Genomic DNA, 22943 nt, shown 5'->3' with positions numbered 1-22943 from the left:
CAGATAGAAATGTATATAGCATGATAGTATGGATTCTGGACTGTAGTTTGAAAGAAAGCAACAGTGAAAATGAATTTCATGCCAGTAGACACTTTAAAAACTGGATTTAGCAGCAGTCACATTAGCTTAGATAATGGGAGAATTTTTCTTCATTGAAAATGCTCTGTGTCTCTTAAGAAGAACTTACTGAGGCAGCCTGCCATCTAGCTTTTTCACAGAAAAACAGGCTTACAGACTGCAGATGAGAGAGTCTGGAGCAGCGACAATTTTAACTTAGCCATTCCTAATTTATCTCAAGCATATTCAATTCATCTTCACTGCTCTATGCACACAGGAACACCAGATTGCCTTCCCTGGGGAACAGAATGCAACCAGGGATCTAGAGAGCTGTCACATTCCAAGAAATATTTAAATTGTGCTGATTTTCTTCTGGAGAACTGAGCACAGGGAATGAAACTCTCCATCAAGTCATAGCTTTGCGGGCAATAGATCAGAGGATATTGCCAGTTTTCTAATGGATTGTTGTTATCGGGCAGGTTTTCTCTGAAGGTACGTAGTTATTTTCTCAATTCATTACCCTCTCCCTATTTATCAGGTAATGATCTAATGAGCTGGGGATCCAAACCTGTAAAAAAGAGAGATGTTAAGTAGTCGGTATTGACTAAAGAATGACACCTTATTGCTGCATGTTTATAGGTGAATAATCGGATTCCTTTACTAAAGATTAGTAGGGTATAGTTTGAATTGCATTATCAGCAAAAATAGGCAAAAACAGAACCGTGCTGCAGGCATTATCATAAGTTCATATTAATTCTCTTGAGCATTTTCTTTTGTAGCTGCAATATATAATGAAGGGAAATACAGACTTTAGAAACTCACTTAACCTTATACATGTTTTAATCTTTTTACATAATCATGATATTTTCTCCATATGTTCCCAAATACAAAACTTTGTCTCAAATGCTGTTATTAATTTTGGGGTCATTGATGCTTATGATATATGAATATATGAAGGACAAAAGTACCTAAAGAAACTCCAGTAGAGTCTTCAAGAGAATGTTATATCAGTGTGCTTTGTTGGCTTTGCAGCTCTTTATTTTTGAGTTTGCAAGCATCTTACTAAAATAAATTGCTATAGTTTAAGTTAAAGGCACATACTATAAAGATGTATTATTCAACTTTGTTCTGTGAAGCGAAAACCTCAATACATCTATAGAAAACACAAAACTATTCAGCACTAAAATGTTAAAAGCTGACAAACTTCTGAATATTAACTGAACCAATACAAATAGAGAAAGCCTTATCCTGACCTGGAATTTAGCTTATTATACCTGTGATATATTAGACAGGAAGGGGTGACTTCTGTGCATGTTTCTTAAAAGTTAAAGATACGTTTGAAGGGCATTGTTCTGTGTCAGAGTAAGTAGGGGTGTAGGACAGAAAGCAAGCACATAGTAGTCACAGTGAGTTTATGAAAACTGAAGAAATATTTTAAAATATGATATGAGGGCTTTTGATGCTTCTAAGTATTTTATTATTGTGTGAATTCACTCAGTGAAACCTACCGTGGATTAATATTTTTACATGTCAGAAATAACTACTAGGATAGGTAGAACAGCCGGTGCATGTGGCCTGGAGCATGGTGTCTCTGCTGCCGTGTTTGGATTGTTACACAGACTTTGTGGACCCATCAATGGGTTAATCACAGGCTTGGGAGAGGAAATGGTGGCTGAGCTTCATGAAAGCTCTGGTTAAATGTGCTCCCATTTCTTTGGAGCATTTGAGAGACTATTAGAAGAATAAAGGAGACGGAGAAGGACTGAGTCACCCAAATAGTAACTTTAAGTGCATTCTCTCTTATCCTCAGAGGGGTTGTAAAAAAGGAAAAGGAGGAGAACAGAGTCCTCAGAGAGTACTTTTAAGTGCTTCTTTTTTCATGAATCTTGCAAGAATTGAGGAACAGGGGCTTAAATTAAGGTTTCCCTATGGATTCTAACATTTTAAAAGCTTTTTCTCTCTCTTATGGAACATTTTTCCCTCCACTCACTTAAGAAAGAAGAAAGTGAGCTAGCTCCCAGCCTGATTTCTTCCCAATAACTTGTAGCTCTGATTTAAATCTACAGAAGTGTGCTTCTGAAACTGCATACACTCCTGAGAGTCTCAGTTTCACAATTCAGTGAGTTATGAATGCCAAAGGATAAAGTGATTTAACACCTTTTTTTTAAATTATTATCACAATTAGCTCTTCTGAAAATCTCAGACTATGTGTAAAAGAGGGCACAAGTAGGAAAAAAAGAATAACTTCAGGGAACACACTTTATGTTCTTTCAGAGTAAGATACTACCAGTAGATAATGAAATAATATTCACTTCATGTTTGGGCATGGGGAAGAAATGACAGCAGCTTAGAAATATATCCTTTAATTTACATTTTGGATGTTAGATGAACAGAACAAATATGAAAACCAGGAGGGGCAGTTTCAATTTTCAGATTGCAATAAAATTTTTTATTGCTCTAACCTCCTATTAACTTTTTCTACCACAGTCATGTTAGTGTCTCTTACCTTCCTAGAGGGTTATTCACTTACGCCGCTATCTAAATCTGCTCAGCTTCCAGATCTAGTGCTAAAACTTGTTTTACTTCATCTTATGGTGAGTTCATTGTAAAATATATTACCATAATTTCATTTTTTAGTTGCTGTTAAATATTTAATATTTATTGAGTGCCCATGATATGTTTGGTGCTTAAAAGCAATATGTAGGAAGAAAATACACAATGATATTTCTCCCAAATCAGCCAGTTTATTAATATTTCAAGATTTCTAATTGGTGCCCACAGAGGAAGGCAATTAAGTCTGACTCTTTAGTAGCTACTTAATGTGCATGTAAGGCATGAACAGTCCTATATTCAGTCAATAATTTGCATTCAGCTTTACTGAAGATCCCAGACTAATCATCCAGATGTTTTCAAATTCTCCCTTAACTGTTTTATATGTCAAAGTGTCATTGTAGACAGAACACTGGATTGGGGGTAAGAAAAACTAGGTTTAAATCTGTTAATCAAGTTTGCGTAGGTCAGTCATCTCCTCCATACCTCTATCTTGTCAGTGGTGTAATTGTGATAATTCTTGTGGGTAGTAAAGATCATGCACATTAAGTAACAAACACATAGTTTGTGCACAACATATGCTCAATAAGCAGTATCTGTTTTTGAACGCATTTTATCATAGTTTCACATACAGTGTGTTCTATTTGAAATCACCTTGACTCTTTCTTTAATGATGTGTATGTATACCTGTGTAATATCACAGATATATTTGTTTAACAGTTTTGGTAATAAAAATAATGTATTGATAATGTAGTTATTGCTTGGCACTAAAGTACTCTGTAGAATTACTAAAGCATTACCCATGCATAGATAAAACTGGAATTTAAGATTAGTTTGAGAAATTAGTTGGCATATTCCCTGTGGCTTTCAAATAGCAAAATTATCAACCATAACTTACCAGGGAAAGAAGATAGAACTATATCTCATTTTTCCACTTTTCCCTTCTCCCAAAGGATATGGAAATAGAAGACAAAACAGTAAATCCTCTTGCTCATTATAATGTGCCCTTTGCCCCTTTCATTTGCGTTTTATTTTGCTACAGTAACTTGTCTAGTGAGATGGCCTCAAAATTCCAACTGCACAGGGCTCTTCAAGCATACAAATCCACCCCTCAAGGAACAAAGCAAATATATGAAAACTTTTATTAAAATAAAAGACAGGTTTTGCTTTGAAAAATGCTAAACATTTTTTAATGAAAGTGAAACTGTCAAATGCGAATGTTAAATCCAACCAGATGTTGACCTTAATTGTGAGTTTGAATCTTTACAAAAAGAGTATGCAAATCCAAGCTAGAAGCTGCTTTCTTTAGGTGACAAGACTGCTGAAAAATACTTTGTCTGAATTTCTCAGATACATTTCATATTGAGTGAAGCGTGTACAGAAAACCTACTTTAATATTGTGAGTTATATGGGGAGGGAAATTAAGCATAATACGAGTCGGTCTTATATATCTGTATATATCTGTATTTGTATTGGAATTTGGAAATAAATGTACAAAAGTCTTTTTTATAAAAGGGAACCACCAAGTAATTATTTTGAAAGGCATGACAGGAAAGTATCTTGCACATTCTAACTAGATCAAAATGTGGACACAAAAGCAAGCACCTGCTGAAAAGCTCTTCTTTTTTTGGTCAGTGCCAATCCTGTTTTAAATCTATGAATTTACCTACTCATCAATAAGGAGAAGGTGAAGGTTTGGATATCTGACTTCATTTTCCAAAAGATCCTTGAAGTCCTTGTTCTATTGTTTTTTGATCCCCAACTTTGGAGATTAAAATCTGTATTCTAATTCCAACTCAGTTTTCTAATTTGTACAAGTGTGTGTGTGTGGGGGGATAATATTCATATGGTGGTGTGGAATAAATGACAGAATGTTGCAAATTAGCTTTACAGGGGCTTGTTCATATAAGTACAGTTGATCCTTGAATAACATGGGTTTGAATTGCACAGGCCCATTTATATGCAGAATTTTTTCAATAATAAATACTACAGTACTACATGATCCATGGTTTGTTGAATCCAAGGAAGTGGAACTGAGGATATGGAGGAACCTTCCTCCATGTATTTGAAAGGCTTAACTATATGTTATATGCAGATTTTTGATTGCTTAGAGGGTTGGTGCCCCTAACCCCCAAGTTTTTCAAGGGTCAGCTATGCTAAAAAATGTTAATAAGTATTATTGTTTTTCTTATGACATCACCTTCTCCATGCCCACTTCTGATATTAGGTTTCCTGTATTCAGTTTGATCTTCAGACCACCTTTTGAGGGGGATCCCAGATTTGTGCTCACCTACATACTTCTCCTACCTATGGTTTCCTGCAAGTAAATTGTCTTATTTACTGAGCCCTGCCCCTTTGACCTAACCTTAAACAGCTTAGCCACAGTCCCTTGAGGTGTTTTTTTTCTCAGCAAATTCTTAATGGGAAAGTGATATCTTTAAGCTTAGTAATTCTCTCCTTATGTCTGTTGTGTATTGACAAACTAATAGGAAAGGAGGCACAAAGAAAATACTGGTTAACTTGTGGCAGATATAACCTCCTCAGCCTTCTGAGCAGAGGCTTTCTTCTATGAAAGGCCTACCAATAAGAGTTATGAGCTGAATTGTCTCTCCCTAAAATTCATATGCTGAAGTCCTAACTCCTAGTAACTCAGAATGTGACTGTATATGGAGATAGATCTTTTAGAGAGGTAATTAAGTTAAAATGAGGTCATTAGGGTGAGTCCTAATCCAATATAACTGGTGTCCTTATAAGAAGAGGAAATTTGGACACAGATACGTACAAAGGGAAAACCATGTGAAGACCCTGGAAAAAGATGGCCATCTATAAGCCAAGGAGAGAAGCCCCAGAAGAAAGCAACCCCGTGACACTTGATCTCAACTTCTAACCTCCATAATCGTGAGAGAAAAAAGATTCTGCTCCTTTAGCCACTCAAGCTGTGGTACTTTGTTATAGCAGCCCTAGCGAATTAATACAGTTAAACATTTTAGATTTTGTGAACCCAATGAGGTTTCTGTCACATATTCTTCCTCCTCCTCCTTCCCTCCTTCTCCTTATTCACCCTTTAAAAATGTAAAACAAAACAAAACAACAACAAAAAACAAATATTCTTAGGGGCCATATTTGTCCATAAGCATAGTTTTCCAACCCTTGTTCTAGAAAGGTCTTTCAAATCCTTCCAAAGTTTGGCCAGAAGATATTCCTAAACTTCCACATTCTTACATGAGATAGCCTTACTTTACAGATGGCACCACTGATTTTTAGCCTAAAAATATAACTTGGCCCTTTTTTTCCTGCTAAAATTCTTCCAAATACCTCAATTTAATGTAGAGTATTTTGATTAGAGTATTTTACATTCACTCTGAAATGACCCTTTCAAGTCCTAACGTTAGAACAAAATCTGAAAAAATATATAATAATAATAGCAGCTTACACTTGTTGAGTATATTCTGTGGGCTAAAGATATTCTGAAAACTAAACATACATTTTCTCATGTTACCTACCAACTACCTTGCAAAGTATCTGCTGTTATAATCATTTTACTGATCAGGAAATTGGAGAATAGAGAGATGAAACAACTGCCCATGGTTATTTACCATAAGTAACTTAGGTGACTTGTAAAAGTTTGGATACAGGATCTTTGGCCTAGAGTCTGGCATGTAATCAATCTACCATAATGACTCTCAGGTCATGGTAGAGTTTCATGTTTACTGTAGAAACAGGTATGAAAATGTTGGAAAGTACGTATCAAGTAGCAATTCAGGTGAAAGAGAGAAGAAATGATATAGTGCTTATTTTAATCCTACATTTTATGTGAATGAAGTAGTTATGATAGTTTAGTTAATTTTGTAATTTGTTTGTCTTTTCTTACATAGAATATAATTTAGGATGTTTTTTCTCCTTAAAATATCATATAGTGAGAGAGTATGGATAAAGAAGGTAGTTTTAGAAAACCGAAAGAACAAAATGGTGTAATTTTGAAACTCACAGGAATTTCATATTTAATTTCACCTGTAAGCATGTTAATACTTAATTTAATAATTCCTATTAGATGGAGAAATCCATGAAAAACCAAACTGACAACTGGGTATAAATACTCCATTATTTCTAGTCTTTTTTTTTTTTTTTTTTTTTTTTGCTGTACGCGGGCCTCTCACTACTGTGGCCTCTCCCGTTGCGGAGCACAGGCTCCGGACACGCAGGCTCAGCGGCCATGGCTCACGGGCCCAGCTGCTCCGTGGCATGTGGGATCCTCCCGGACCGGGGCACGAACCCGTGTCTCCTGCATCGGCAGGCAGACTCTCAACCACTGTGCCAGCAGGGAAGCCCTCTAGTCATTTTAATAGTATCAACAGGTAGTAGATTTGAATGTGCTTGTACAAGGACCTGTTTGAGTGAAAACTGCCAGGTGGCAATTCTGCTTTAATTCTAAGAAACATATGTTGTGTACTGTGTGAATATCTAGGTTGTCCTTTTTAATTTCATCAATACATCTGATATGCCTTCAGTATTTTTGTAGAACTGAATCATATTTTCTAGCCAAATTTGAATTGGTAGAACATCTTTAAAAAGAAAAATAGGCCAACACTCCCATATGATATAAGTACAGTTGACCTACTTTATAAATTATTCTTATGTCACCTCATTTGCATAACTGAATCCTTGTGATGTTGTCAGATGTTTATATTTCTAATAAAGAAATATAATCATCATAAAGTGGAAGGTTGTCAATCACCTGCCAAAGTCAATCAATGTAAAAAACCAGTCTTAGTAGTTCCAGCTTTTAATTATAATTTCTAGTAATTAAAATATATGCTTGTGTATATGAAGAACCTTAATAAAACACTATTATTGTTTAGGAATTTATTATAATGGGCCCTGTTATTTTAGGCTCTGGTAGGTTACTGTTCATTTAGAGCAAAACCAAAGTAAAATTTCTTTGTATATTTTCATTGGGACTGGTGGATAATATGGGCATTCTATTGTTTTGGAATTATTTTTTAATATGAATTTAGATTTATTCTCTCTAAAAATAGTTTTATTTATCTTTAAGAAGTATGTGAGTAGGCAGGTGAATGTATGTGTGAAGGTATTTGTGTGCATGTCTATGAGTGTCATGTGTATTTGTGTTTTTTTTTTCAAGAATTACCCACAGAAGACTTGAAACACAAATCTTTAGTTCACAGGCAGAATACTATTGAGAAGCATCTTCTCACTAGTAAATGGACCCTGAAATATATAGAAATTAGAGCATTAAACCCCACCCTGGTTTATCTTGCAACTCTCTCCCACCATACTTTTACTTAGTGTTATTCCTCACAAAATAATTCACGTGTTAGAAAATATTCTACCAGGGATTTTTTTTTTTTCTCCTTTGAATTATCCTTATGAAGTCAAAATTGGGAATATTCTAGGGAAAGGAAAATCTTTAGGAGAATTGGTGGAATTTACATGAAGGAATGAAGAATAACATTGAAAAGAAGATAATGATTTCTAGGTTGTCAGTGGGGGTAGGGGTGGGCTAGATCTTGAGAATAATGTTGGGAACTGGGATATACACATAACAAGAATTCTCTGAAGAGTTTAAGTTTTTATGTATTCTCCTTTGATAGTGAGAATAGTTGTATTTGTCATTAGCTTCAAGTCTTGTTTTCATTTTGTGACCCCTAATAGCTATCTCTGAACCTTTGGTAAACACCCACATAGACCACAGGGTAGAGTGTACACTAAAGGAAAAATCTTAATTTGCATATATGTACACATAAACAGATAGAGTCATGGATAGACAGACACATACCTACAGACCAATTCGTACAGCCCAACAGGTATGCAAACAGTAACAGGCGGACAGACAAAAGACATGTAGAGAAAGATTGACAGATAGGAACTGGTAATGGGACAGGGATGGTAGACCAATATACAGGGACAGGCAAACTGACAGCCAGCCAGAAATATATACAGAGAGATATGGATGAATAGACAGGAAGGTAAGCACAGACAGGCAGATACAGACAGAGATACTGAACAGACAAGGAGTCTGAGACTCAGACCCATGCTCTAACATGGACAGGTAGGTCTGGCCACTGAAAGGCATAGATGTAAACGTCGACATGTGTGTGTATACATACACTATACACTAGAGTGTTACCTTATACATTCATGAGGTAAAATTCAGTAATAAGCCATTTTCATTGCTTATTAAAGGATCATTTTTAAAATATATTCATCTATGCATTTTTTCCCACTACACAGATGCAGTATAAAGAACCATAGATATGTATGTCAACATGCTTTGTCATTCCCTTTATCTATTATTTCTGTCTTTGGGGAAGAGAACAAAAATAGTCAAGTTATTGTGAGGTTGCTATTGAAATGTTCCCTTAAGCTCTTTTCAAGCTTTGTAATGTAATAGACAAGTCAGAATTCAGACAAGAAAATGATCAGTTTTCTTTCTTCAGGAGAAGTGACAACAATTATAAAACAAGCAAACAAAAGAACAAAACACTCGTGCCATGAAAACATTATTAATGTCAAAAAAATTATTGCAACCTCAGTCATTTGCTTTGGGTCACTGAAATTACTTCTAAGTTATAAATGCACTTGATAATTTTGCAGCAATAAATTGAGAAAAGCAAGGGGAAAGTATAATGCTTCTGTGATTGAATGGAATGTTAACAGCTTGAATGGACATATATCAAACTTTTAAAGTCTTGTAGAAAGTTTTGATTGTTGCATTATATTTTACTGCTGATTTATTTGAAATAGTTACTCAGTTCCTCAAAATGTTTTTTTAAATTGTAAGAATGTGTTTAAAGAATGGTAAAGTCTAGTAGTTATTTAGGAGCTGCTTTTAGAGGTTTGGAAGGTTATATAGACTATATAATTAAATGTATTTTTTAGACTATTAACATTAGATAAGTACTTTGCATGTAGTATCTTGCTGGTACTTGTAACCATCCTTATTTTTAGTGGTAGGTGGGCATAATCAGCCAGCTCAAAACTTTAAACAATCTTTCATATTATTTTAAAACTACTATTGTGCATCACATCTGGTACTTTTACAAATTAATACATACAAAATTGAGATTTGTATTTTCCTATCAGTTTACTCTTTTTGGAGAGGAGGTATTTTCCTTTTTATTTTAATCTCTGAAAAGCACACATAGTTATAGGATAAACCCTCCTTTTAAACACCTTTATTGAGGTAAATTTATATACCATAAAATTCATAAGTTTTAAGTGTCTAGTTCAGTTACTTTTAGCACATTTACTGTTTGTGCAACTATCACCACAATCCAGTTTTAGAACATTTCCATCACCATAAAGAGACATCTTATTTCTACCCAGAGTCACTTTCATTTCTTACTTCAACCTAAGGGAACCTCTAATCTACTTTCCGCCTCTCTATATTTGCTTTTTCTGGACATTTCATATAAATGGAATCAGGCAATATGTAGTCTTCTGTGTCTGGCTTCTTTCACTTAGCATACTGTTTTTGAGGTTCATCCGTGTTGCAGCTCCTTTTCATTACCAAATAATATCTCGCTCTCTGGACATACCAAGTTTTGTTTATCCATTAACCAGGTAATGTGCCTATGGATTGTTTCTGAGTTTATTTTTTGGAGTTGTTCACTCTCAAAGAGTGAAGACTGTGTTTATTTTATAGATTCTCTATTCATAGCATGAATGTGTACTTGGAAACTAACGTTCAAATTAATTTACACTATGTTGAAGTTTACAGGACTCTTTTTCTAAAAGCTATGAATGAAGCAAAGCTAACTAATTCAAAAAAAAGTTTGTATGTAGAAGTATATTAAGGTAATGCATAATTATATATTCTCACCTGAAAAGCTTAGGGTACTTGTTTTAAATATAAATAATCTTATTTACTTGCTTTATATAAAATGTATCTCAAAACAGCAATATAAATGACACACAGACTAATTTTTTTTATTATATTGCTTGTTGTATTCCTATTGAAGATAAAAAAAAATTCTTGTAAAAGTTTTAATGTTTTCTGACTGAATAAACTATTTTAGAAATATAAAGTCTACAGATAATAAGCTTTATTGAACCCTTTTGTTGGTAACAGATTTTCCATTTAAAATGCATATTTTTCTATTTCTAGAATTTTTTAGTGCTTAATCTTAACAACTACCATGAATTATTATGTGACAGCTGTTTAAGTTTTGATATTAAGAGTTTGCTAACGTAATGAAAACAGGTTAGGTATCAATTTCTAAATCATATGGATGACTGAGGCCACCTGTGTGCTAGCCTGATTATCTCTATGGTTCCTGTCATTCTCTAAATTTACCAATGTCCCAGGCAGCTCGCAAACCTTTCTAGGAGGCTTATACTTCATGATGATCTTTCTACTTCATTTATTTGTGACTAATTGACATGGAACCCTGTCTTTATTCATGTCTTTTATTTTGAAATACGTAACTTGGATATGAAGCAAAATTTATTACTTTAAATGGATTTTATTTCTGCTATTCACAGTCAGAAAACCAAACATATGGTTTACTGCAACAATTTTTATTAGTTTAAATGTGTGAAATGCACCTTTTCCCAATATACTTTTCTTTTGTTCACCTTTTAAGTATAAAGTTTTATTGTTCACCTTCCTCTCTTTGTTCTATATTTGCTCAGTCTGGGTGGTTGCATCCATTGCTATACCTTCAACTCCATCTAAGTCTATTAGAACTCTGGTCATGGCTTCTTTCCTTTGATTCTGACATGGTACTTTAATGTTGAATATCCAGTAGAAACTTCTGTTTACATAAAACACTGTAAAATATTTATTCTATAAATTATAAAAAAATAGTGCATATGTTATTTAAGAGAATACAAATATTTTCCTGTTTTATAATGTTTTGGACCATGTCCATAATTGCACCAGAAACACAGATTTTGGATTTCTGTTTTCCATCATTATTCTCATGGATGCTATAAATGCAACTTAGTCTCTTTCTGCTATTAAAATGGCCCAGTCTTTACTATCAATTGAATGTGCTCTCATACTAAAGCAGTTTTCCAATAAACAAATAAATGTCTTGTATCTTTTAATTTATTACCATGAAATATTTTCGTTTTAATTCTATAAATTATGTTATTCAATTTTGCCATCTATTAAAATTTGAACTGCTTTTCTAAAAAACATTAAGTACCATATTCTCTCAGTTACCATAGAAATATAGAGGATTAGTAACAGAGATAACTAAGGAGTTTCTTTGCCTGTCTTTGGAATTTTTCTTTTTGAACTGAAATAGTAATTTTATTGTACCTTATATTTTAGAAGAAACAAACATTGGATAAAATTATAGAACTACAAAGTTAACATTTTACTTCAGATTTAGCAGAACATTCCCCATTCTTACTATGTTTCAATTTAACTCAGTTGCTGATTTCCAGAAACAAACTAGAAATGTTGTAATGCATCAGCCTAAGGAGAGCCCTGCAAACTCTCACAGAAACTACCCCATTCTGACACATGCCCACTACGCACAAAACACTATTTCTGTGGAATTCTTTTCATTATGATCCCTATGTATCCATGGATGAAAAATGCAATGAACTGTTTTGGGTAAAAAGACATTGCCTGTTAGGTTTTACTCTGCAGGCATCATTTAAACAAAAATGATTGTGATGACATTATTGAAGGCATGGATCTATCAAGAAAACTTTGGGTATACTTTTTAACTTGCAGTTGAGTAAATATCTTAAATTACCACATGTGCAAAATGGGAGATACTTACAGTGGACTTTTGGGGTTCCTGAATTGCAGCCATTTTTTTAGCTGATCCTGCCCTGCATCCTACCAGATTAGTAGAGGATAACTATGACCTCATGACCTAAATTACAGCAACTAAATTCTCTTTTGCTAGAATCTAGAGTAGGGTTATACAAACTGTAATCAATCTTGATTTGGTGTCTAAACTGGGTAGTCAAGTACAGCAGGAATTTGTCAGCAGTTTGTTGGCTGTGTGCAAATGGGAAAGAACAAGGCAGTTTGCAGAGAGCAATATGGGAGAATGAAGCATAGGGAAGTGGGGATGAGACACCCAATAGTCACAGTAGGAGACGTAGTGATAGTCTGAATAGCTTTTCTGGGTCCTGGTTGCACTCACTTTCTGCTCTTGGATTCTGGGAACCATCAAGTACCCCTGTATCATTCCAATTGACCTGAAGTAGGTTCTTAGCACTCTTGCCAATCATACTAACCTCCTCATTACTGCAGTCTGTTGCTCTTTCAGAAAATTATTTTAATAGTTTTTTTTTTCTTAAACATCCAACCCTCATTTTCTCATTTCTTGTTTTAATCAGAAGAGAGATTTTTTGTCTCCTCTTCAAGAGACACTTTAGTATCACAATATAAGATGCTGGTAAGCAGCTTAGTCTCTGGAACCAGTGATGATGTGTTTGAGACTCAGCTCCATCACTTATTAAAACTATTAAAATTAAATTAAATTAAATTAAATTAAAATAAATTAAATAAAATTAAATTTAAAAAATATATGATTTCTATCTTTAAGTGTTCTCTGTCCCCTTGATATCTTAAAGGTTCAGAGAGTTGAAATTAAATATTCTCTAATGTATTTTCTTCTCCTTGTATTCCCTATATATTTGTTTATGCATTTTGAACTGCTTGTTTGATATGTAGATGATCATAATTATTTTATCCACAGTATTACTTGTTCCCTTTAATGTTATAAAGACCCCTGATTTGTGCTGTTAATGCTTTTTGGCCTGAATCCACCCTTGTTTATTACTGATATTGTGGACTCTGCTTCTTTACGTTTGAATTGCCTATGTCTTTGCACATTTAAAAAAATCTTTATGAATCATTTTGCTTCAGGTTTATCGTTTATATACAGCAGAGAGTTAGGATACTTTTGAAATCTAGTACGAAAATCTTTCTCTTTTAAAAATTTAGTTTAGCCAATTTAAATGTAATAATTTGAGAAATGTTTATGAGTTCCGTTTTTTTGTTGTAAGCTATTATCAGAAAGGTGAAGAATGAGCATAACTCCTGCTTTCTTTATTCTTTCCTCCAACTTTGGTGTTTATATCATTTCTTCATTGAGCATACCTTCTGTTCTTCACCCCAAACCCCACATTTGTTTTAATCTTACATCTATAGATAAATGTGTAAAATGCCTCCACAGTTGCTAACTCCATAGGGTTTTTCTGGTAGTCTTTTGATTGGCTGATTAGTACCTATATTAGAAATAGTTCATAGAAAAATATTTTATTGCTTTTGTTCTTGAAAAATTATTTGACTCAAATAAACTCTTTGATTCATAGTTTCTTTCCTTATTTTTACATTTTATTCTCACATGAAGACTCTTCAGAACAATTCTGAGATTAGCCATTTTTCTGGCTTAATCTCAATTTAAAGGAGATTTTTTTGCCTGACTGCCTATAGCACCTTTTTTTATGGCATTTTTATGTTTGATGTCAAGTAATTTTACTAGGGTGTGCTTCAGTGTTGACAATTTGGGATGATTTTTTTTCCCTGGGATATGATACCCTCTTTTAAATATGTAGTTTCAAGCCCTCTTTTGCATTATATATTAGCTTTATTCCATTATTTCTGTTTTTTTCAATGGGGATCCACTTGTACAAATGTTGACTCTCTTGTGTAAAAGCATCCTCTGTGTACACTATGTGTGCTGGACAGCTTTGGCAGAAAGGCTAGAACTGGAGTGGGTGCAAGTCAGGGAGTATCCTGGGGCACACGGAGTCAGGGCTGCATTTGTGGGATGGCTAGCGCTGGAGTGGGCATGGCCTGAGGTGATTTCAGGGTGTGCTGTGTCAGGGCCACCTTTTGGGGAGTGGCTACAGCTGGTGTAGGCCAGGGGCTTCAAGGATCTCTGGCAGGCCAGCTAGAGTATTTGGGCCGTATTTCTTACCTGTGCCATCAAGGTAGAGGGGGAACATACAAAATGGCCTACACACAAAATAGTGGAGAGTTCCACCACTTCCCCACTTGTTTGGCAGATGCTCTAGGGTTAGCACACGGATTTCCTTCGCATATTGTTTAGGTGCCCTTTAAACCACTGCTTTTTTGTTGTGCCCCAGGGTGGGTAAGTTTGCACATAGGCCCCCTCAGTAATATGTCTCCCCACTGCAGGTCTCCATGTCAGGAGTGGGGTCTCTGTTGATATCATGGCTTCATCTCTCCTACGCATTTTTATGTGGTCCTTCTATTGTTGTACAAAAGCTGTTTAGTCAGATCTCAGTTCTTCTTCAGGAGGAATTGGTCTATATATAGGTATAGATTCTGTGTGTCCATAGAGGAGGTGAGTTCAAGGTCTTCCATCTTGGACTATAAGTCTAAAATGGTTGTTATTATATTTTTTACTTTCTCCTTTACTCCAGTATAAGTTCCACGATAACAGTAATTTTTTTCTTCTTGTTACTGTTTAATGTTCACATCTAGAACAATATCTGACATTTATAGATATATTGTACATGTGTTGGGATTAAGAAATATTACTGGACTTTTTCTTAATATTCTTTGTTGATTAAAATAGAATTTTTTCCTGACATAATAAATAATTAACAATTTATTTAATCGATACACTTCTAAGAATGTTAAAGGTATTTATTCAATTTTAAAACACATCTGTTGGTTAAATAGTATAATTATGTTTATTTTACAGATGAAGGAATTGGGGAAAGAGAAATTAAGTACTGCTTATAAGTGATGGAGAATGATTTAATTTAGAACTGTGACTCTTAACCAGTTTGATATATATCTGTATATCTCTCTGTATAATCAGAATTACTGATTTAAACATAGCCTGCCCTTTTCAACTTTTACCTTTTTGCTCATACTACTGGATACACCTAGAATGTCAAATTTTTGAAAAATCGCATTTCTTCAAAGATCTTTCAAAGTGCAAGTCAATGATACCTCTTCAATAAGCCGTGTTAGATTCTTCTCTGTCACAAAATTATATTCTTTTCCTCTGGTGCCAGTGTTGCTTCTTTTATTCATTTATTTTGAGTGATCTTCTTTTAAGCTGCATTACAAAAGCTGTATCATGATGTACAGGTTTTTAACAGTCTGCTCTAAACCTGTCCAAGATTCCATTATTGTTCTACATAAATGACATATCAACTGCATGTTGTCTTTTAAATTCATCCCACTTTTTTTCCAATTAAGTTGTTTTATCTGTGCAGATTCATTCTTTTAGATATTCTTCCATCCATCTTACCACAATTACATTCCATTTTATTGAAATATATAAACTCAACATCCCTATATATGTGTGTACACACACACACACACACACACACACACACACACACACACAATGGAATATTATTCAGCCATGAGAAAGAAGAAAATATTGACATTTGTGACAACATGGATGTACCTTAAGGGCATTATACTAAGTGAGAAAAGTCAGAGAAGGACAAATACTGCATGATATCACTTATGTGTGGAATCTTAAAAAGTCGAGTTCACAGAAATAGAGAGTAGAATCATGGTTACCAGAGGGAATTGGGGAGAAGCATGTCAAAGGGTACAAACTTATAGTTGAAGGTGAGTAAGTTCTGGGGATCTAATATGTATATACCTCACATCTTCTTTCTCCATTCATCTGTTGATCAATGCTTAGGCTATTTCCATATCTTGTCTTGTGAATAATGCTTCAATAAACGTGGAGTGCAGATATCTTTTTGATATCCTATTTTCATTTTCTGTGGATATACCCAGAAGTGAGATTGCTGGATCATATGGTAAGGTCTATTTTTAATTTTTAAAGGAAGCTCCATAGTATTTCTCATAATGACTGAACTGTTTACATTTCCACCAACAGTGCACCAGGGTTCCCTTTCAATCCAGTTTAAAAATGGACAGAGAAACCAAACAGACATTTTTCCAAAGAAGACATACAAATGGCCAACAGGCACTTGAAAAGATGCTCAACATCACTAATCATCAGGGAAATGCAAATCAAAATCACAATAAGATATATCCTCACACTTGTTAGATGTCTGTCATTAAAAAGACAACAAATAAAAAATGTTGGCAAAGATGTAGAAAAAAGGGAACCCTGGGTACCTACTCTTATTTGTAATAGATATGCAAATACATACGTTGCATCTGCTTAGGTACCAGAATCAGTGACAATGCTTATGTCAATAATCTGTTTTCCTTAATGTCTTAGTCAGCTTGGGCTACCATAAGAAAATACAATAAACTAGATGGCTTAAACAACAGAAATTTATTTCTCTCAGTTCTGGAGCCTGAAAGCCCCAAATCAGGATGTCAGTATGGTTGGGGGGTCTGGTGAGAACTTTCTGCCTGACTTGCAGATGGTGTCCTTCTCACTGTGTCCTCATATGGCAGAGGAAGGGAAAGAAGGGAGACGCAAGGTGGAGGTGGCTGGCTCCTCTCTGCTGTCTCTTCTTATAAAGTACCTAATCCCATGATGAAGGTCCCACACCTGCGGCCTCCCCTAAACCTAATTACCTCCCAATCTCCATTTGCAAATGCCATTACATTGTGGGGTTAGGGCTTCAACATATGAATTCTGCCAAGACACAGTTCAGTACATAGCACCTAGATTTGGCCCACCCAGACACACAAGTTTTAAGAAAGTCAATCAAAGGATCAAAAGTTTTTATGAAAATATATTACAAGAAATTAGGTTGTATCTATGTTTCTATAAGTAGGGTAGAATTCTATACTAGAAATTATATAGAGAGAAATTCTGACTATAATGATCCATGAATATTTATATTGTTCATACTACTTATTACTTATATGATTTATTTATTTGTTTCTTCATGTCTATTTGATAAAGGAGTTAAAAATCTTGGGCTTCCCTGGTGGCGCAGTGGTTGGGAGTCTGCCTGCCAATGCGGGGAATGTGGGTTCGTGCCCAGGTCCGGGGGGATCCCGTGTGCCACGGAGCGGCTGGGCCCGTGGGCCATGGCCACTGGGCCTGCACGTCTGGAGCCTGTGCTCCTCAACAGGAGAGGCCACAGCAGTGTGAGGCCCGCGTACCGCAAAAAAAAAAAAAAAATCTACCCAGTATGGGGTAGCTTCATATCAAGTATAGCCCAGAAAATCTTTAGAGCCCTACAGTATCCCACAACCATTCTGTAGCCCAAGTGTATTTGTAATGATTCTGATACTTATGGATCTGTGTTATGTCTTTATATTCTGTCAGCAACTATCATGCATATCAACAAATATTTATTAAAGACTAAGTAAGAAGAATACAAAATAGTATATAGTCCTTACACTTCTGGAAGCCTATGAAGAGTGACACATAATATACTAGATAGTAGTGCAGAAATATAAATTAGCATAGGCACAATCGGAGCACATAGTAGGGACAAATAACTCAGCCTGGGAGAAGGTGAATTACGGAAACCCTTCTTTTGTAAATGATGCCTGAGCTTAGGCCAGCTTCCTTTGAAATAGCAACTCCACTTCTAAGATTTTATCCTGAGGAGATATCACAGAAATATGGAAAGATATATGTCCAAGTAGCTTCCCTGCTATATTAACAAAAACTTTGGAATCAACCTAAGTGTTCATTAGCATAATGGAAGTTAAGTAAATTACATACTTAACATTAGCTCAAATAATATTCAGTCATTGAATGTAATACTATAAGCCTATATTAATTGAAAAGCAATAATTTTGCTTTTAGTTGGAGGTAAAAGATCACAGAATGAATGTGAGCTGCCATTTATGTGAAATGGAATAATAGAGTGTAGCTCCTCTGTGTGGTGTAGTTTCTGATTTTTAAAAATTTTTCTTTTGTTGTGCTTACATTGTTCAGGTTTTAGTCATTTTGCAAATCTGAAACAGTTACTAAAAATGTATAGGAATAATGGATCCTTTAAGAAGACACATATTATCTAACATCCATTCTAGTAACTAAAAACAGAACTTGAAAGAATTTAAAAATCTTTGCTGATTATTGCAGATAAATTCAGTAAAGAAAACCTTTATTTTAGGATTTTAATTAATACCTGTTAATTATATATGAAAAATAATTATGATCCTGATTCTATAAAAATAGAATTATATTACCAACACTACCAGAATAGGAATTAATCTTGCCAAAATAACCTAAAGTACTCAATATTTAAAGAATTAAAACCTCAAATTCTAATTTTTTATTATAAGTAATTTGATTTTCATGTATTCATAAATAAGAATATCATGTCTATTTTATAATCTTACACATCATTTTGCAGTTGTGAAACTTCATGCAAATGAGTATATCATTAATAGATTAGTAGCTAATATATCATTGTATATAATTTACTAGCATTTTAAAAATTATTTCATTAGTGTTAAAATAACTAATATTAAAATGCTTTGAAATTCACTTCGTGGTAAATGTTACGAAGAAACTTGGATCGATTTTTTATCAAAGAACATTTAAGGCAAATATAAATTTGAAATGTGGCTGTGTTCAGAGCGTTGACATTTCTGTGAGTTGAGATACATTATTAAAACTTTATATACAATAAGTTAAATTTTAAATAGGGTATTCCTTGTACACTAAGAAATATCTGATTTTGTGATACTTAGAAGCTTTTTATTTGTTTCACACAAACAGTACTATCCTCAATTTGCAAATTGAAAACAATATATAATAGATGGTCATCTAGTTCTTTGATTCATTAATAAAAAAAGACTTTTTTCCTGTTCTGCTAGATTTGGAACTGTGGCATGAGAAATCGACAAGACCCATTTTCTCTTCTTAAGAAACTCAGTCTAAAAATGTTCTTCTTTTCTCTAGTCCCTTTGTACCTTCTGCTGCACCTCAGGATGACCTGGGTAATTTCTAATTCTCTTCCAGTCTCAGCTCCAGCACCACCTTTGGTTTAAAGTGTTTCTTGACGTTCCTGCCTCGCTCCATATGCAAGACTGAGTTAGGGAATTCCTCCATGTGCAGCAAACATCAGGGGCCCCATCTTCTATAATAGTAATCTTTTTCATTTTAAGTGTAACTTGTTGACTTATTTTACTCTACCTTCCCACTCCACATCTGCAGTACGAAGAACATTTGGCATAATATTAGTTTAATATTATCAAGAGCATTCTAATTCATACTAATTTGCTCAAAAGGGTCGCCCATTCTTATAGATTCTAAGGGTGTCTACTTTTCTTTCTGCTGCCTTTTAGTTCTCTAACTTCCCATTCTTCCTTTTTGAAATCCCCTTTATTTAACTTAAGATGGAAGTCAGTCTTTCACAAGTTAAATCCTCATTGAATCCTTGAATGGCAATGAGGGAGGTTATAAGTAATTAGTAACTATCCCTTTTTTCTCTTTTACTTTTGCAGATTTTGAAAAATACAAAAATAGTAAAAATAAAAACAAGTACTCATATTCCAATTTCCCAGATTTATCCACAGTTAATATTTTGACATTTATTTCCTGTCTTCTTCCTTCATATGCATTTATATTGCATCAGTGGAATATGAGTGTATTTCCCTTTAAAAGGTACAATATTAAGAAGCTTAATTAGCTCATGTGCATAAAGAAGTCAGATTCTCTACCCCATTTGCAGATATAATGACTTTTATAGGTTTGAGGTGTAGACTTCTACTCCATTTTTAAACATTCATATTCATATATGAATATGACATTTTGACATGTCTTAGTTTCCAGAAATGTTTTTCTGAGGATACTTAGAATTACAATTGTGAACAAAGGGAATACGTGTTTTCAAATCACTATTTCCCCCAAAGTTGTATCAGTTTATATTCCTGTTCAATGCTTGATCTAATCAGATCTTTTTTCAAAACTTTCCTTTTTTCTTTATCTCCTAAAATAATTCATAAACTATAATTAAAGTTTCTTTTTCCTATGAAGTCACTTATATCAAATTGTAGTGCTCTTTATTTTAAGAAACTTTAAATGAGACCATATGAGAAAAGCTTTATAGAGAAGAAAATACCACAGCGTTCAGTATCATTCTCAAGGAGTATGTATGGGAAATTCCAGGAAATACAAGCTCTGTCTGCTTGGCAAAATGTGAGTTTACACACAAACTACTCCACACATTATTTTAATAAATACTTATTCAACAAATATATTTTTATGTCTACTATAAGAAGAGCATCAGGCAGTGTGAGTAGGAGGGAACAGACAAGGTGTGAGAACAGTGGAGGGAGATAGATTTTGATCATCTGGAGCTTTATTTATCTTGCAGCTAATTCTGTTAGCAGCACTATATAATTAATACCCAGGCAGAGGTCTGTCTTTTCTTGTAGCACCAAATATCCAGGCTAACACCTTGCCCTCTCTTTGCAGCTTAATTTGATCCTACCACAAATGTCTTATCTTCCCAGGACCTTGAGCATCATCACTGAAATTTTCTGAGACTTAAAAATAGCATTGACTGAGCCAGCGGTCCCATGGTGAAAAATAATATATAGATAATTCAATCAGGTTTGTAGATTTCAAAGCCATTTTCATTTTCCTGATTGCTTTTCTCCACACGCATTATCAGAAATAATGAGGATTTCCTCACTAGCATGTAATTCTATTTGCCTCTCTTATCTATGTATAATATATTCCATTTTGCTCTTTATGTTTATACATGACAGCTGAAATGAGTGAGAAATGAGTAAATGATATAATGACAGAATGTATCAGTTGCCTTCTTCATTATATTTTAAAATCAAAGCCAGCAATTTAAAACTGTTTTTCAATGCTTCTTTTTAACTTACCTCAAATATTTATTAGGCACTAAGGGCTAAATTAGCCACTAGGCTAAATGCCCAGTGACTCTAAACACTCACTCGCATTGCAGTTTTCTACAACTACTGTAAACAGGAAGATAGCCTGAACCTATAATAAAATCTTCCCTACTGCATTTTAAAGTGATAGTTTATTTCATCTTCAGTGATTAACCCATTCCTTATTCATTCATCAGCCCAGCCCATATACATTTACAAAGTGCCTGGTCAGGCACTTTTATACTGGCTGAAGCTACATCATTGTAGAAGAACGAAGTCCAAACTCTTTGAGGGCTGATATTCTGTTGGGATTTTCCCAACCATTTAAAATTTCTTTTCATGTATTGCATATTTACTCATTTTTAATGACTAAGTTAATTATATTTTTTCTTGAATGCCTTATTTGTTTATATATATATTTTATTTATTTATTTTTTTTGCCGTACGCGGGCCTCTCACTGTTGTGGCCTCTCCCGTTGCGGAGCACAGGCTCCGGACGTGCAGGCTCAGCGGCCATGGCTCACGGGCCCAGCCGCTCCGCGGCGTGTGGGATCTTCCCAGACCAGAGCACGAACCCGTGTCCCTTGCATTAGCAGGCGGACTCTCAGCCACGGCGCCACCAGTGAAGGCCTTATTTGTTTATATTTAACTTCATTTAAGATTTACCAAAGAGGATACATGGCTTAAAGACTTCCCATATAGGCTGAGATTTGCTTCTTGTTTCTAATCTCCTATAGAGCTCTAATGTAATTGAGGATACTCCACCATTGGATGCTTTCCATATTTTTATTCATTGAACCAAACATGGTGGAGCTCTATTTAATGTTCTATGAAAATATTCTAAATTAGCTCTAAGTTAGTCGTTGTAATGTGGTTCTCCAAAAAAAAAAAAAAAAAGTATTCTTTGTAGTAAAATACAAATAGGATTTGATGCTTACTATATGTTGTTTTAATAGTGTGCATTAATTGGCACGAGGAAAAGTTTAGAAATCTTACAATAAAGAAATATCTTTTATGCTGTTTACCTTGGCTTTTCCTAAATACATTTGAGCACAGTACACTTTTTTCATACACTACCTATTGACAGCCTAAGAAACTAGTATTTTGCATTGGACAGTTTAAGAAATTTTAGTATTATATATTTATAGAGAATAAATTATGTATAATCTGTAGTGTAGTGAATTTTACATATTTGGGTTCTTTGAAAGCTGAGAAAGTTGTGCAACTGTTGAAAATTTGATTAAATATAGAACTGTATGCCAAGTCACAGGGGAAAAAAAAAAAAAACCGAAAGGTCATATCATGTCTGTACCACTTACTTGACATAAGGACTTGGGTGTTATTTTAGCTGTAATTTTTTATTTTCTCCTTTAAATAGGAGTTGCTGTTGGTAATAATACATATTATTGATACCTTGAGTTAATAAATATTTGAGGTCTTTTGTGTAGCTCTTCTACCTGGATGACTTGTAGTAAGTCTGAAATACATATGTATTTCCTCATCTGTTTAGAAAAAGATAATAACCATGTAATTCTTAGTTTGCTGTTTTCCAAAGTCGTATCATTTTGCATTCACACCTGCAGTGTGTGACTTTACAGTT

At 34.4% G+C, this 22943-nt stretch overlaps 1 protein-coding gene across 1 annotated transcript in view; it reads left to right on the top strand.

Moving 5' to 3' along the window:
- Positions 1–349: 349 nt before the first annotated feature.
- The window catches only part of MGAT4C (MGAT4 family member C), a 613336-nt gene continuing 590742 nt past the window's right edge, over positions 350–22943 (top strand). The window contains exon 1 of the mRNA XM_067698739.1: positions 350–549. The gene's annotated coding sequence lies outside the window, so the exon portion shown is untranslated. The remainder of the gene's footprint in view (positions 550–22943) is intronic.

This window comes from Pseudorca crassidens, chromosome 11 (genome assembly GCF_039906515.1).
Source record: "Pseudorca crassidens isolate mPseCra1 chromosome 11, mPseCra1.hap1, whole genome shotgun sequence".
NCBI classification, from domain to species: domain Eukaryota; kingdom Metazoa; phylum Chordata; class Mammalia; order Artiodactyla; family Delphinidae; genus Pseudorca; species Pseudorca crassidens.
This window is presented reverse-complemented; position numbering and strand designations above follow the sequence as displayed.